The 15666-nt window shown below is 42.5% G+C and overlaps 1 long non-coding RNA gene across 1 annotated transcript; it reads right to left on the reverse strand.

Moving 5' to 3' along the window:
• Positions 1-896: 896 nt before the first annotated feature.
• Positions 897-12562, reverse strand: LOC113604581 (uncharacterized). Its single transcript, XR_003426560.2, has 4 exons — positions 12260-12562; positions 5334-5422; positions 2859-3004; positions 897-1439 (listed from the first exon to the last, which is right to left on the reverse strand). It is a non-coding gene; the product is annotated as an uncharacterized LOC113604581 (long non-coding RNA).
• Positions 12563-15666: the final 3104 nt, after the last annotated feature.

Raw genomic sequence — 15666 nt, forward strand, 5'->3', positions numbered from 1 at the left:
ATAAAGACAACTGCAGGAAGGAAATGGTGTGAGTCACCCACAAATACTTTAGCCTGTCAGAGTCCCCAAGCTCAGAAGGTTGTAGAGGCTTTGGATAACCCCACATAAGGGGCACAGAATGGAGAGGCCATTCTAGAAGGAAGGGAAAGTGCTCAGGGGAATAGTGGGGCAAATGGCCAGTCAGCTGAGGTTCCAAATGTGTGAGAAAAGTAGCCAGCTGGGACTGTGGTGTCAACCTTAAAAGTAAGCAGCCAGTCATTTTTCCAGGAAAAAAAAAAAAGGATTTATTCAGGAATAGCAGAAGAATTGTGATTTAGGGCAAGCAAGCTATAGAAAAAGCCATAGTTAAGTCCCAAGATCAAAGGAGAGAAATCTTACTGTAGAGTAATGAGAAGTTGGGAAGGACTGCTTTGAATGAAAATCCATTGGAAGAAAACAAGAGTTCAGGGTGGTAATGGTTTCTCATTGGCTGAGTTGTATTTTCTATTTTCCTATTGTCTGAGCTTGTTGCTGGACAAGGAGAAATTTTTCCTTCCCCCTACGGGAGTGGTAAAGTAGGCTTCTTGCTGGGAATGCAAGGTACTTATCTTCCTGTTGGAGTCTGTGGAACAGGACTGGTGGCACATGAGAGCGCCCCCTTCTGGCCTCCCCACTCCATTTTATTTATTTGGGTTTTTTTTCTTTTGATGTTATAATTTTAGTTTTAATTTTTTTTAATTTTTATTTAACTATTTTTTAAATTTATATTTGAGTTAGTTAGCCTATAGTGCAACAAAGATTTCAGGAGTAGATTCCTTAATGCCCCTTACCCATTTAGCCCATCCTCCCTCCCACAACCCCTCCACTAACCCTCTGTTTGTTCTCCATATTTAAGAGTCTCTCATATTTTTCCCCCTCCCTGTTTTTTATATTTGTGCTTCCCTTGCCTTATGTTCATCTGTTTTGTATCTAAAAGTCCTCATATATGTGAAGTCATATGATATTTGTCTTTCTGACTAATTATTGTTTGTTTTTTGTTTATTACTTTTAATGTTTATTTATTTTTGAGAGAGAGTGTGAGCAGGGGAGGGGCAGTGAAGTGAGGGGGGGCGGGGACAGAGGATCCAAAGCATACTCTGTGTTGAACACAGAGCGATGCAGGTCTCGAACTCGTGAACTGTGAGATCATAACCTGAGACAAAGTCAGACACTCAACCCACTGAGCCACCTAGGCGCCCCTCCCCACTCCATTTTAAATTAAGTTTCTTTTATTCAGTTTCACAATGGGCTGGAACCAGACTGGCAAGTCAGGTCTGAAAAAATGAGCACGAGCTGGGGCTTCATGGTAGAGAGTGACCGCTCAAACTCTCTCCTTGGCACATGCCACCAAGAAATCCTCCAGGGTGGGGTGGGAACCAGGATCTTCAGCATCACTGGGGGTGGGCAGCCAGGTAGAAAAGCTGAAAGACACACACAGGAAAGGGGAGAAATGGGAAAAGATTGAAGGCACATGCCATTTGCACATGTTACAAATCCAGGCACCCCAGATTAACCTACAAACATGCTAACATGTCAGAAATGTCAGGGGAGGGAAGTGGGTGGGCCATGAGCATAACAGAGAATAAATAACTGAATTTGAAGAAGTGAATAAATTTAAAAACTAGAGAAAGGGCTTGCACAGATGAAGCTGGAACAGAAATGAACTGAGGAGTCTAATCAGCTTTGGGCATGAAGTCCCAAACAGGTGTTTTTAAATCAGGTCCTAGAGGCAGGTGATCAGGAAGGAAAGAGGTCAGTTATGACCCAGATAAGAAACATTCCCACGACCTCATCCTTGTAGAGGCTGGAGGATAGAGGTGGCCCATGATTAGCCTAGTATTTTCCTGGTCTCTTCACTTGTGAAAATTGGAAGCAGGGTACGCTGTAGGCATTTGACAAAATAACCTCTACACGTTATTCTCTCCTGTTCACCAGGGCACTGTACACCATTCATTTTCTTTCCTTGAATTCTTGCCTTTGAGGACTGGCTGATGAGAAGGACTTTTCTGGCAAACTCACCCTGACTCTCTCATAATGGGAATGAGTGGGAGCCCAGTCTCCTCATGTTCTCCCTGTCTTCAAGGATACCCCTATGGGTCCTCCTGAGACAATTACCAGCTTTGTCCCAACCCAGGGCAGGGAAGCTAGTGGTTGGAAGAGCTCTGAGGACAAACAGCTCTTTCTCTGAACTCCTACTATGTCCCAGGTCCAGGTCAAGAGCTCCAGGGATCAATTAGATAGGAAGAACCATCCCAGGAAGGGGTACTTGGGAAACATTTGGGGATGGGTGCCCTATCATATGTCACATGGGTCACCTTATCTAACTGTAATAAAAGCAGTCCAGAAAATATGCTCTTTATCTTGGCCTTAACCCACCCTGATAATGGGCAGGATATTCAGCAAAGATGTTGGAAACAGGACAAATCGAAATGTCATGAAAGTGAGGTATTTCGGAGTCAGAAGAGACCTTTTGAGATCACCCCATTCTACCTTCTTATTTTACAGATATGAAAACAGACTCAGATAGGTGTGACAGGCTCATGTCTCAGAGCAGGTCCTCCCTCCATGCTCAAGGCTCTGCCTATGGTCTCTCAGAACCATGCATTCCTGGAACTGAATCCTCATGGATTTCCGTATGGTCAGTGACCAAGCCAATCTGGTTTCACCCTGGATGCTGGACTTATGATGGGTCCCTCCAAGTCTGGACTCTGCCTCTGTGCTGAGCTAGAGTACTGGTGAACAAAAGTCACTTTCACAAGAGACCTCAGTACTTTCAGGTACAGTGTAGAGTATGGCAAGGCCCAAGGGAAACTTTGAGGAACCCTGAGCCCAGCACCCACCTTCAGGTCAGATGAAGTGAGTACATAGGGAGTTGGTCTGAAACCTTCTCCAGAAAGCTGCCTGGAGTCCCCAGGTGGAAGATGTCACTCCCCCCACTCCTTCAGTATCTTCTCTGTCCCTCTTTTGGCATCTGCTTCATTCTATCCTGAACTTACACAGTAAGTAAGACACAGTACTTACATTCAGTTAAGTTTTGGAAACCAATGAACACACCAAACTCCCTCTCATCCCTAGAACAACACCAACAGTGGATGACCAAGGTTATGCCCCCATTAAAGAGCCCATCCAGGAGAGAAGTAAGGGCTGTGGGGTCTGGGCCAAGTAAGGAATGCTGAGGGATCATTCTGGCCAGCAAAGGAAGGATCTAGCAGAAAAGGACAGTTCCTGTTCCTGCAGTGGGAACACTGCTTCACTTTGCCTTTGGAGCCCTGGCAGGTCTCCCTGGAGCTGTTGCCAAAGACATCTGGCTTCACGCCAGCTGGAGGCTCTGGGTCCTCTCCCACTGGGAACAGCTGACACACTTGCTTACATCTACTCCCTCTAGCAGACTTGCAGGCCCAGTAAGTTTCTTGGCATAACCAAGGGCCTTGTTATGGTTCCTGAGAGATGCTTGCCTCCCTGGCAGCACACCTGTTAGAAACTTTGGCATTAATGAGCCCTGGAGGGAGTCAGGATGCAGAAGGAACTGGGGGGGAGGGGGTGGTGGGTAGGGATTTGAGGCCTGAGGAACAGGTGACCTCAACCCTCTTGGGCGTCATATGCCACTTCGGAAGCTCCTAAAACAGCTTCAAGAATGCCAGGCTCTGAGTCACCTGCTTTACATATGCTCTCTCAGTTAAGAGAAAAATAGTTTAGGCTGCAAGAAATGGGCCAACTCCCAACACTTTTATTTTTTTCTTACTATCATTATTGTTGTTGATAATCACACTAGCCTCAGCCCAGCACCCCCAGCCTCTCTACCTTTTGTCTTACCCTACCCTTCTGATCTGGTCAGACCTTAGATGTCCCCCTCCTACCCGCCCCGCCATCACTGAGCACTCTTCATTCTTTTTGGTCTGCATATTGTATCTTCCATTGTTCCTCCTCCCAGCCTATAAATGCTGGTCAGCAGGTTCCTTCTGCCTCCTTTCCTCCCTGCTGTATCCCGTGGGCCAAAACAGTGTCTTCCTTGACACACCTGATGATTCAGTAAGCATTTCTCAGTCCTGACTTATGCTTTGCACACACTAACTCCTTTAACCCTCCTCACCACCCTATAAGAAAGGTGCTACTATCATCCTTTCTCTAGATGAGGAACCCAGGACCTCCAAATGAAGCCTTACTTGCCCTGGACCACCCTGACACTGAGAGATCTCATATACTCAACACCACAACTGCTCCACACCCCTGAGTGCTCATAAACAAATCTTTTTTATTATTTATTTTTAAAAATTTTTTAACGTTTATTTATTATTGAGAGACAGAGACAGAGCATGAGCATGGGAGGGGCAGAGGAGGCACAGAATCTGAAGCAGGCTCCAGGCTCTGAACTGTTAGCACAGAGCCCAACATGGGGCTCAAACCACAAACCACGAGATCATGACCTGAGCCGAAGTCGGGCACTTAACCAACTGAGGCACCCCAACCTTTTTTTTTTTTAATTTAAAAAGACAGATACAGGAAATAAAGGTGAAAGCCCCCCCCCCCACCCTCACCCTCATTCTGACACACCACGGGGTGGACTTATTGTCACCATAAATTCATTCATTTTAGGGGCAGCTGGGTGGCTCAGTCAGTTGAGCATTGGACTCTTGATTTCAGCTCAGGTTACAATCCCAGGTTCATGGGATCCAGCCCTGCATTGGGCTCTGTGCCAAGTGTGGAGACCGCTTAAGATTCTCTCTCTCTCTCTCTCTCTCTCTCTCTCTCTCTCTCTCTCTTTTTCTACCCTTCTGCCTTGCTCTCACACACTCTCATAAATAAATAAATAAATAAATAAATAAACAAATAAATAAACAAATTTGATCATTTTATGCATCCACACTTCATTTCTATGACATGCATTTTCCTTTCGTAAATTTATCCCATGGCAAATTTTCCATTTTGGATTGGGTGATTTCTATCACCCCCATTCAACTTCTCTGGTCTTGCAATGGCCACTCACCTCCTTCATTTAATTGGGATTTCTTTAAATTTACTTATATCTTTATCACTTCTATAACTACTTTAGCTTCAGCACAAGCAGTATTATCAATAAGTTCAATTTTCAAGACATAAGCTACATGTCTTCTAAACTACATTAAAGCATTACATAAACAGTAAGGATGTCTCTGCATCACTGAAATCATTTTGAACACTACAATTGTCACCTGTGCCATTCCCTGGGAAACAACTGCTTCCTTGTAGTTTAGTTTTTCTGTTTTGTTTTAGCATTTCATAACAGTTTTATTGAGGTATAATTTTCATGCAATAAAATTTACTCATTGTTGGGGTACCTGGCTGGCTCAGTTGGTGGAGCATGTTGACTCTTGATCTCAGGGTTGTAGGTCTGAGCTCCACATTGGGTGTAGAGATTACTTTATAACTAAAAAAAAAACACTCATTGTTAAGTGTACAGTTTAATGATTTTTTAGTCAATGTTCAGAGTTCCACGACCATTATTTGAATCCATTTTTACAACAGTTCTATTACCATAAACATTTCCTGCATGTCCATTTTCAGTCAATCCTGGCTTGCACCCTCAGGCCCAGACCCTACTTATCTGCTATCTGCCTCTATGAATGTGCCTTTTCTGGAAATCTCACATAAATAAATGGTAGGAGTGGAATTGCTAGATTGTAAGTTTAACTTTGCTATACCAAAATGTCAAACATAGAGTTTATACTATGCTAAACTATACTATAGCCAGCAATTCCACATCTAGGTATATACCCCCCAAAATGGAAAACATACGTTCACTTAAAAACTTATACACAAATTTTCATAGTAGTATTATTCATAATAGTCAAAAAGTGAAAGGATAAACAAAATGTGGTATATCCATACAGTGAAATATTATGCAGCCATTAAAAGAACTGATACATAATACAATATGAATAATCCTCAAAAACATTATGCCAAGCGAAACAAGCCAGACATAAAGGCCGCATATTTTATGACTCTACTTATATGACATATCTAGAAGAGGCAAATCCATAGAAACAGAAAGTAGATTAGTGGTTGCCAGGGACTTGGGGAGGGGGGGGTTGAGAATGGGGAGTGTCTGCTAATGGGAAGGATGACAGATAGTATCTTTTTGGAGTGATGAAAATATTCTGGAATTTAATAGTGGTGATGGTTGTGCAATGTTATGAATATACTAAAAACAAACTATACATGAAATATACTAAAAACAACAGAATTGTACCCTTTTAAAAGGTGAATTTTATGATCCATGAAATTTTCTCTCAATAAAAAAGATGCAGCAAAGAAAACAGACTATTGCATGAAAAAACATGAATAAAGCCCAAAAAATATATAAAATTAAGAGAAGTAATTCTAACACCAAGGGATACATACTAGATCATTCTATTTATGTAAAGCTCAAAAACTATTCAAGGTGTTAGAAATCAGGATTGTGATCACATTTGAGGATAGCAGGGTATTGACTGAGAAGGAACACAAGGGGAACCTCTGGGCTGCTGGTAATGATCTATTTGTTAATATCGATTTGTCACATAAACTTAAAAATTCTATTAAAATATCAAGAGAAAAAAAATCAATTGACCATAAATGTAAGGTCTGCTTCTGGACTTTATATTATATATCTTTTTTTATGCCAGTACTGCCTATCTTGATTACTAAGCTTCATGAAAAATGTTGAAATTGTCATACTCTAACTTTGTTCTTTTTCAAAGTTGCTTTGGCTAATCTCAGTCTATTGCATTTATATATCATTTTTCAAATGAGCTGTTCAATTTCCATGGTAAAGTCTTCTGGGATTTTGATAGCAGTTTTGATGACTCTCTGGAACAATTTGGGCAGAATTGCCTTCATAAAAATAGACTCTTCCACTCCATGAACATGGACTGTCTCTCCATTTTATAGACCTTTATCTCAATAATGTTTCATAGTTCTAGGAGCACAAGGATTGCAATCCTTTGTTTATATTTTATATTTCTCCTTTTTTTACTGTTTTATTTATTTTTGAGAGAGAGAGACAGAGCATGAGCATGAGCAGGGGAAGTGCAGAAAGAGAGGGAGACATAGAATCTGAAGCAGGCTCCAGGTTATGAGCTGTCAGCACAGAGCCCAATGCAGGGCTTGAACTCATGGACTGCAACATCATGACCTGAGCCAAAATTGGACCCTTAACCAACTGAGCCACCCAGGCACCCCTGTTTATATTTATTCTTAAGTACTTTTTTTTCTTTTTGATGTTATTGTGAATTGGATTGATTCTCCAATTTCATTCTTGAATTATTTATTGCTAGTATAAAGAAATCCAATTGATTTTGTATATTGATCTTATATTCTGAAATCTTGCCAAACTCATTTATTATTTCTAATACAGGTTTTTGTATGTGTGTTTTAAAAAAATATTCCTTAGGATTTCATACTTGCAAGAGCATACTGTCTGCTAATAAAGACTGTTTTATAAATGCCAGGGTGCATGTATCCCTTTGAATTAGTATTTGGGTAAATATCTACAGTGCAATTGCTGGATCATAGGGTAGTTTATCGCAGCATTATCAACAATAACCAAGTTATGGAAATAGCTCATTTCCATTGACCCGTTGACTGATGAATGGATAAAGAAGTGAGATAGATGATAGATAGGTAGATAGATAGATAGATAGACAGATATAATGGAATATTACTCAGCCATTAAGAAGAATGAAAGCTTATGGAACAGAATAGAGAACCCAGAAATGGACCCACAAATGTATGGCCAACTTATCTTTGACAAAGCTGGAAAGAATATCCAATGGAATAAACACAGTCTCTTCAGCAACTGGTGCTGGGAAAACTGGACAGAGACATGCTGAAAAATGAACCTGGACCACTTTCTTATATCATAGACAAAAATAAACTCAAAATGGATGAAAGACCTAAAGGTAAGACAGGAAGGCATCAAAATCCTCGAGGAGAAAATAGGCAAAAACCTCTTTGATCTTGGCCGCAGCAACTTCTTACTCAACACGTCTCCGGAGGCAAAGGAAACAAAAGCAAAAATGAGCTACTGGGACCTCATCAAAATAAAAACCTCCTGCACAACAAAGGAAACAATCAGCAAAACTAAAAGGCAACTGACAGAATAGAAGAAGATATTTGCAAATGACATATCAGATAAAGGGTTAGTATCCAAAATCTATAAAGAACTTATCAGACTCAACACCCAAAAAACAAATAATCCAGTGAAGAAATGGGCAAAAGACATGGCTGGACACTTCTCCAAAGAAGACATCCAGATGGCCAACTGACACATGAAAAAATGTTCATCATCAGGGAAATACAAATCAAAACCACCATGAGATACCACCTTACTCCTGTCAGAATGGTTAACATGAACAACTCAGGCAACAAGAGATGTTGGTGAGGATGCGGGGAAAGAGGATCTCTTTTGCATTGTTGGTGGCAATGCAAGCTGGTGCAGCCACTCTGGAAAACAGTATGGAGGTTCCTCAAAAAACTAAAAATAGAACTACCCTACAACCCAGCAATTGCACTACTAGGTATTTATACAAGGGATACAGGTGTGCTGTTTTGAAAGGACACATGCACGCCCATATTTATAGCAGCACTATCAACAATAGCCAAAGTATGGAAAGAGCCCAAATGTCCATCGATGGATGAATGGATAAAGAAGATGTGGTATATATATACAATGGAGTACTACTCAGCAATCAAAAAGAATGAAATCTTGCCATTTGCAACTACGTGGATGGAACTGGAGGGTGTTATGCTAATTGAAATTAGAGAAAGACAAAAATCATATGACTTCACTCATATGAGGACTTTAAGAGACAAAACAGATGAACATAAGGGAAGGGAAACAAAAATAATGTAAAAACAGGGAGGGGGACAAAACAGAAGAGACTCATAAATATGGAGAACAAACAGGGGGTTACTAGAGGGGGTGTAGGAGGGAGGATGAGCTAAGTGGGTAAGGGGCATTAAGGAATCTACTCCTGAAATCATTGTTGTACTATATGCTAACTAATTTGAATGTAAATTTAAAATAAAAATTGAAAAAAAAAAAGAATGAAATCTTGACATTTGCAATGACATAGAAGGAGCTAGAGAGTATAATGCCTAATGACAAGCAAAATAAGTCAGAGAAAGACAAATGCCATATCACTTCACTCATATGTGGAATTTAAGAAACAAAATAAATGAGCAAAGGGGGAAAAAAACAGAGAGAGAGAGGCAAACCAAGAAACAGACTCTTAACCATGGAGAATAAACTAACAGTTACCAGAGGTGAGGTGGGTGGGGGGATGGGTGAAATAGGTGATGGGGATTAAGGAGTGCACTTGTCCTAATGAGCACTGGGTGATGTATGGAAATGTTGAATAACTACATCGTACACCTGAAACTAATGTAACACTGTATGTTAACTAACAAATTTAAATAAAAACTTTTTTAAAAAGATTTTTATTTCTTCATTTCCAGTCTGTGTCGCGACCGGCGCGACAAACACCGAGGTCAGGGTCCTGAGGGTAGGGGAATGCAAGAAAAAAGAAGAGAAAGTTTGGGAACAGGAGGGTCCCCTGGGCTGATGGCCCAAGTGACGGCTTTATTGTTGCTGTACACAATCTTTTATAATATAAGACTCTTATGGATCAGGTCATTCTAAGAATAAATAGGTTTCACATGATCACTGCCAGCCAAAACATTTAGTTCTGTATATCTTGTGAACCTTGTGAACAGGTCACAAGACCTTGTTGATAGATTGCTAGCAAAACACAGTTCCCATGTTTGTGTCTATCTGACTAGGGGTAGAAAAAGGGAGGTAGCATTACTGCCAACACCTGCAGACCACAGGCTTCAGGAATTAACTCTCTCAGCCTTGACAAGGCTTTCGTACGCCCTTGAAAGTGGGGGAATGGGAGGGGAAACCACCGGGTTGGCTTGAGTCAACGGGGAACATTGCTCGACCCGGTCTCAGCCTGGCACCGGGGCCCGGCCCCCCACAAGTCTGATACCTTCAAACTTCTTTTTCTCACCTCCAGTACTATGTTGAAAAAAAATGTTGAAGATATCCTTGTCTTATTCCAAAATTTAGAGGGAAACATTTGGTCTTTCACCATAAGAATGAAGTTTGCTGTAGATATTTTGTAGCTGCACTTCATCAGACTGAGGAATTGTCCTTCTCCTCCTACTTTGTTGAGGGCTCTTCTTTCGTAGGCAGGAGTAGATAAGACTAGATAGAACTGGGAATGAGGTGGGAGCTGGAGGGTGAGCACTGAGGAGGTGCTGGGTATGGGGGTGGGATGAGTTGACACAATAGGACAGTTCATAAGGGGATGTTGGTTCTGGGGAAGGGCCATTTCAATGTTTGCCCAAGGGTGGTCAAGGTCTGGGGGCCTTTGGGGAGGGGGAAACCTGACTAAAGTTTACTCAACTCAATTTAACAGGCATTTTGTACAGATTGGTCAGTTCAGCTAGTTGTTTCTGAATCTGGGTCAGCCTTGTTCACAGATACATAAGATCATCTCAAGTGACATGGGGAAGGCTGGTTTTTGGAGAGGATTTCCTAACTGTTGTTGTTTTCCAGGAACACTGCATCAGGTAAAATTCAGTGTCAGAGACACTGGAGACCTTCCTTGTTTGCCCGCCCCCCACCCTGCCGCCAGCCAGGCCTGCAGCACTGAGGAGGTCTCTCCCCAACCCCAAACATATTTGAGGATGGTTTTTATGTCTCCCTGGGCCACCTGTCCTGCTTTCCCCTACTTTGTCTCTCTCAAATGAAATGCTCTTCCCCTAGTTCTGGCCAAAGGCCATGCCCTCCTCAAATGGAATAAGAGTTGCTCATGCCTGCTCCCAGGTGACAGTTACACAGAACAGTTCTCTCTCCCCTAGCAGTTCTGAGACACAAGGTCAAGGTTAACTACCTGTGTGCCTAGCACACAGTGGATTAAATGGTCATTTGTCTTTTGTTCATTGTTTATAAACTTTTATTGAAGCCTAAACGTATTCAGAAAAGTACACAAATCCTAATTGTACAGCTCAGTGAATTTTCACAAAGAGAATGCATGATGTAACCAAAACCCATATGAATAAATAACATTACTAATATCACAGAAGACCCCGCATGCCTATCCTACCCTCAGTCTATACCCGAATGTAACCCCAGCTTGAATTCCTGTACCATAGAGGAGTTTTGCCTGTCTAAACTTTAGGTGTAGATTGTGGTATTTTCATGTGACTGACATCTCTCTCTCAACATTATGCTTGTGAGACCCATCCATGTTGTGGTGTGCAGTTTGTAGTAGTTTTTCACTGTTAATACTGTATCATACTACATTGTACAAATTTACTGTCAAATAAAACACATCTTGATTTAGGTAAGGAGAGGCTTTCTTCAAAAGAACCATTGTAACAAAGGGAGGAACTATTGCAGGAGAGGGAAGGCTCAGACAGGTGAGATCTCAGAGTTCTCAAAGATTAGGCAGAAGGAAGTTACTCTGATAAAGAAAGCTCAAGAGAACTGCCTGTTAGTGGGTCACCTGGTTCTTGTCCCAGGTGCACCAAAGAATCGGAGGCCTGAGACCAGAATGGGGAGAGTTTATTGAGTAGATTAGTACACTTTCAAGAATGAAAGTGGGCCATTGCCAGAGCAAGAGTGGCAATGGCCCCAAGAAACTCTAGTTTCATTCTTTTAAGCCTGCTTTATGTGCATGGAAATGTGGCTTTGATTGACAGCTGGTGGTTATATAACATTTTGGCCAGCACATGCACCTACCCATGATGCATTCTGTTATAATTGTATTTATTTATATATTGCATATTTATAGACTTTTAATGAGTTTTGTGGTGACCTTAAAGGTATTTAAGGGCAAGTTGCAGTTGCACCCTTTGTGCACCTGCTCAGCTCTTAGAAGTCCCCTTGTGGCTTTTGAGCCAGCTCTGTGGCTAGGCCTTTCCTGTTATGTTAGCACTTAGAGGTGATTCTGAAGGTGTGGCTGTATCCCTCGGGGGTGGCTCAGAGGGTGTGGCCAGCACCTGTTTTATATTTCCTTGCTCAGATCTAACTATCACTGCCTGTGGGCTGGTGGGATGAGAGGGTGAGTGATCAAGTCACTGAACACATGTTTTTCTTTGTGGTCAGCCATTGTCTATAGCTGAGGCCCTCTGCAGGAGTTGCCGAGGGGGGAAGGGAGCTGCCTCACCCATGGTTACCCAGAATCCAAAGATGGATTGGGCCTGGCCCACTCACCTCAGCCTCACCTCAACTGGGACATTTCTGCAGGTTCCTCCCAGTTCCACAGCTCCTCATGAAACAGCTGAGACCTCAGTAGTAACTTCCTTGCAGTTCAGCTTCTCCCTCTGCACATTCCTGCCTGCCTGCCACCCTTACTGCTGTTGATCTTACAACTTACTGTTGATCTCGGGAGCACTCCCCAACAGACTTCCTGCGCGCAAATCTTTGCCTCATGACCTGTTTGCTTGGGGCACAAACTTTGAGTCAAGTGTGAGTTTCCATGGGGTACATTCCAGGTGTGGCACTGGGGCATCAGCCTGAGGTCTGGCTTGGGTCCAAAACACACCCTGAGGCTCAAGCAGAATTACATAACTGCTCTGAGCTTGGGTATCTTCAGAGTAAAGCATAGTACAACCTCCTAGCTAATGACTGATGATTCCAGTAATGATGCCTGATAATCAGCACTGTGAATGCTGTTGTTACACAGTTAACACTGCCATCCAGAGTGTGTGCTGTTGAGGGGCTCTGGTGCCTGGCATCTGCTGGTCAGATCCTCTCACCACTTCCTACATGACCATAAACTCTTCCTGACTCACTCTGCTCATCTATAAACTGGAGCTAATAGAATTTACTTCCTAACGCCGTTGTGAGAGTTAAGTGGGTTTGATGCCAGCAGTGGGTTTGATGTAGAGTGGGGCCCTACAGGACTAGCCAAGAGGGTCCTTGCCTTTGCAAAGGATGGGAATCAGATGCGACCCAGCAGGAGGTGAAAGCAGAGTTTATTCAAGATATACATAGAAAGAGAAAGAGAACAAAAAGAAAAAAAAAGATCTGGACAGAGTGTCTGGAAGGCTTGGAAAGGAAAAGAACATGCTTGGGGTCTGGGGTTTTTATTGGGGATTGTGGTGTGGTGCACATGTTCTCTTAGGCATCCAGGAACTGGTCAGTACGAGGACAGAGTCCAGGTGTCCTTCATAAATCATTAATTCGCGGAGCTCCTGGGTAGCTCAGTCAATTGTATTCAACTCCTGATTTCAGCTCAGGTCATGATCTCATGGCTCATGAGTTCAACCCAAGTTGGGCTCTGCACTGACAGTGCAGAACCTGCTTGGGATTCTCTGTCTCTGCCCCTCCCCTGCACACACACACACACACACACACACACACACACACACACACACACTTTCTCTCTCTAAACAAACTTAAATACATAAATAAATAAATAAATAAATAAATAAATAAATAAAGATACTCATTTCCTGAAGCCAGAGGTCTTGTTAGGGTGTTTGGACTCACAGTCTTGGAGAATGTTTATGAACACCTTGCCCCATCACTCCTTAGATGTTATCTATGTGCTGGAAGATTCCAAAGACATCATCTCTGTCTCTTATAAGGAGGACATATGCTATTTGCATCACAAGACATATGTAGAGTAATAGTGGGGTGGGGGTGAAGGCCCTAGCAAGAATAGAAACTGAAAAGCAGTGAAGGAAAAAATGGCTTTTTCCCCCCATGGGGTCCCTTCAATTTCCCTGTCCCAGATTGAACCAAGTCAATGAGTTGAGGAAAACGTATGGGCCTCTTGAGTGCTTGGCAAAGGGTGGCCTTTATTAAGTGTGATCAAAAACAAAATTCAAGATCTTATTTGCTTAAAGATCTTATTGGCTTTATTCATCAAAGATTCATGAGTTGGGTAGCATTCAATCTAGTGAATGAAAAGGAGCTCTGAGGAGTCATCCAAAGTGAAAGACATTTGTAGGCAAAGGAGAGAGGGAACAAGGAAGCTATGCTAAGCAAAAATGTGAATTGGTTATGGCAAGATCACCTTTCTTTAGGAGATGGCGGGGGGGGGGGGTGTCTACCAGGCAGATTACTTAACTAGTGCTGATCAAGCAATTCCCGACTGGCTGGTTAAAATTCTATTTCTGGGAGAGTCAAAACTATAAATAAATCTCAGTTCAGTGACTGAGGCTTAGCATAAGTGACTCCATTTGGGGCCTGTTGTTCTGTTTTTAACAAGGGCAAGGGTGTTTCCCAGGATTGGAAGGACCTCAGAAGTGCAAAGTACTCATTTAAATCAGGCTGTGTCTAGGGACACCTGGGTGGCTCAGTCGGTTAAGCGGCTGACTTTGGCTCAGGTCATGTTCTCATGGTCCGTGAGTTTGAGCCCTGTGTTGGGCGCTGTGCTGACAGCTCAGAACCTGGAGTCTGTTTCAGATTCTGTGTCTCCCTCTCTCTCTGATCCTCCCCCGTTCATGCTCTGTCTCTCTCTGTCTCAAAAATAAAAATGAAAAAACGTTAAAATTTTTATAAATCAGGCTGTGTCTAGATGAACACTGGATGCACCTAGTATCCTATCAAGCCTGGATCCACTAGGAGAAGGTGATGGAAGTTGGTGGGACTCCACGTGGCAGTTGAGAAATTTCTTTTTTTCTTTTTAATGTTTGTTTCTGAGAGAGAGAGAGACAGAGCACAATCAGGGGAGAAACAGAGAGAGAGGGAGACACAGAATCTTAAGCAGGCTCCAGGCTCTGAACTGTCAGCACAGAGCCCAACATGGGGCTCAAACCACAAACCATGAGATCATGACCTGAGCTGAAGTCAGACACTTAACTGACTGAGCCACCCAGGCACCCTTAGAGGTGAGAAATTTCTGATTTGTCAGCATAGTCTTTGGGGCTCAAGCCCTCAGAAAAGCTAATGGTGAAAAACCCTTGAGTTTTCGAGTCAGAACACTAGGGCTTGAATCTTAGTCCAGTTATGTCACTTCTTAGCTGTTATGAAGTTACTTAATCCTTCTATCAAGAGTACAATAAGGAAACTATGCCTACTAATGGGGTTTTAGTTAAGATTAGAGTTTAAATATTTATTGTGAATATCTGACATGTAGCAGCGACTTAAATAGCAGCTAGTGTTAAAAAATCATCAGGAATTTTCTATAGGATAAAAATCTTTAGACCCAAGTGCTGTCTCCAGCTAGAACCCAAGATTTGACCTTTACCTCTCACCTGCTTGTACTTACCAGCCTTTGTCCCACATTTTCTCTTAAGCTCTTCTTTCTAGCTTACCTCTCAACTCAGGCAAATGGAAAGTGAAACCACCCCTCAAGCAATAGTGACTGCCCTGGCCCAGACCACCCAGACTAGTTTGAGCTTAACCCCTGACTCTTGCCTGCACAGATGGACCACGGAGTAACCTCGAGGGTGACCAACAATTACCTGTACCTCATTAATATAATACTAAAATCTCCACCCAAGGAGGAGCTCAAGCCTCATTTACGTAACATACAATGTATGTATAGGTATGTTTCCTTAAGGCGCACACACGACCTTATGCCTGCCTCTACATAGGATGACAAGGCTTCCCTATCTAAACATTCACCTAACCCTAAATAAAAGGAGCCCATCCACCCTTGCTCAGGG

Source organism: Acinonyx jubatus, chromosome A1 (assembly GCF_027475565.1).
Source record: "Acinonyx jubatus isolate Ajub_Pintada_27869175 chromosome A1, VMU_Ajub_asm_v1.0, whole genome shotgun sequence".
In the NCBI taxonomy this organism is placed as follows: Eukaryota; Metazoa; Chordata; class Mammalia; order Carnivora; family Felidae; genus Acinonyx; species Acinonyx jubatus.